At 42.3% G+C, this 1,974-nt stretch overlaps 1 pseudogene; it reads right to left on the reverse strand.

Moving 5' to 3' along the window:
- Positions 1–1,513: 1,513 nt before the first annotated feature.
- The window catches only part of LOC102241785, a 2,361-nt pseudogene continuing 1,900 nt past the window's right edge, over positions 1,514–1,974 (reverse strand).

The following is a 1,974-nucleotide window of genomic DNA, read 5'->3' on the forward strand; positions in this document are numbered from 1 at the left end:
TGTCTGTCTTCATTTGGGACAGTGAGGCAAAAATCATGGTTAAACAGAAAAATGAAAATCTCACATTTCTTGATTCCATTTAGCCTACTGCATTTATTAAAACTTATATTTAACATTTTGCCTATCCAAAATATACCATATGGACCACGTGGGTGAAAGTGCTATAAGAACCTTTATTTGTGGAGTCTCAGATTGTGTAGGCTTCAAAATAGCCTGAATGTTAAATTGCTATTAAAAAAAGATTTTGACTTTTAAAACCTTTATAAAAGGAAAGGAAAAACAGCTTGGTAAAATTTTCTTAAAGTCCCCAGGACAGGCTCACAGGGCAAGGAGACCGCTGAAGAGCAGGAGGGTTTTGAGATGGGTCCCTGGAGGCAGGGCAGGTAGTGAGTGAGTCAGTGCAAAGACTTCCTCATCCAAAGACTAAGCCTTTAGACTCAAACAAAGAATTTGTTCGAACTATTGGTGATTGGTGCGTGTGTGTGTGTGTGTGTGTGTGTGTGTGTGTGTGTGTTTAAAACTCAGGAAACAAACAGAAACCAATGACCTCTTTATTAGAATCTCAAAAAGAGGTATCTGTGGGCACACTTGGGAGTCTAGATATTGGTTCCTCATTGCCTCTATAAAGTCTGCATCATTTGAAGAGACAGTTGATGACTTTAGATCAAAATCCAGTGGAGAACAAATTGACATAATCTTTTTAGTGCAAGCTTTGAGGCAGCTATATTACAGGCCTATTTTTTTGTAATCCACCCCCACAACCTTAAAAATATCCCCATGCTTCTTTTTAATGAACTATGTGTAAAGAAAGACTACAGGTAGGAAATAAGAACTAAAAAATCTGCTAGAATTAGAATACATAGCAAGTTGTACAAATGTTATAGATCAATGTTCCATTTTAAAAATTCAATCTCATGTTGAGAGAACTTGAAAATTAGAACCTTTAAAAACCCTTAAAATATGGTTAAGTAAAAGTAGTCTGTATTTACTACTTTTGAAATAGTTACAACTGTTTTAATATGAAGACATCTTTCTTTAAAAATGTGCAATTTGTTGCTTTTTGCTTAATAACAAACACAATTTCAGTGCAGTTATTAATCCATACTGTTTAATCCCATCCTATAAGGTTTCTTCTAATCTTTGGGTGACAAATTCCAAGAGTTAAAAAATGTCAAACATTATATTTGGAACAGAGGCCTGGTAGCCCCTAACTGCCTTCCCCTGCTGGCCTGGTCGCACCTAACTGCCTCTCCCTTGGCCCGCAATGGTGGCTTTGTCTGGAAGGACACCCTGCCCTCTAGTCCCCCAATATCCATGTATTTTTATATATGTATGTATGTATGCATATTGTTTTTTTGTTAATCCTCACCTGAGGACATTTTGCATTGATTTTTAGAGTAGAAGGGAAGGCAAGAGACAGAGAGAGAAACATGGACATGAGAAAGACACATCAATTGGTTGCCTCCTGCACATGCCCTGACTGGATCCAGCCAAAACAACACCTCCGACAGGGCTAACTGCTGGCGGCCCGCTGGGGCTCAGGCGTTGAGTGTATGGCGATTTTCTGTTTCTGCTTCCACTTCTGGGAGCTGCTGATGTATGAACCACTTTCTGTCTTGATCTTCTTTTTGTCCGCCTGTCCTGACTGTCCCAGAAACCACTTCTTCTGGTCCCACTTGAGCTACTGCCGGCCCCTGGTCAGGTTCTGGGCCTCGTCCCTCATCAGGTCCAGGAAGCACCAGCCACCTGCTGCTCAAAGGCGCCCCTGTCCCTACCAATCTCAGGCCCCCTTCACTGTCGAAGTCCTTGGGCTGATATGGGACATAGCAATCATGGTCCAGCAGCCAGGCCTCTTCATTCCACCTCTTGGCTCCCCACTCAGGTCCTGGCTGCTGCCGTTTCCAGCCTACAGCCTCTGTGAAGACGTCCTCCATGCTCTCCCTCCTCCTCCTCCTCCTCCTCCTCCTCCTCCTT

The sequence above is a fragment of the Myotis brandtii genome, unplaced genomic scaffold (assembly GCF_000412655.1).
Source record: "Myotis brandtii unplaced genomic scaffold, ASM41265v1 scaffold11, whole genome shotgun sequence".
NCBI lineage: Eukaryota > Metazoa > Chordata > Mammalia > Chiroptera > Vespertilionidae > Myotis > Myotis brandtii.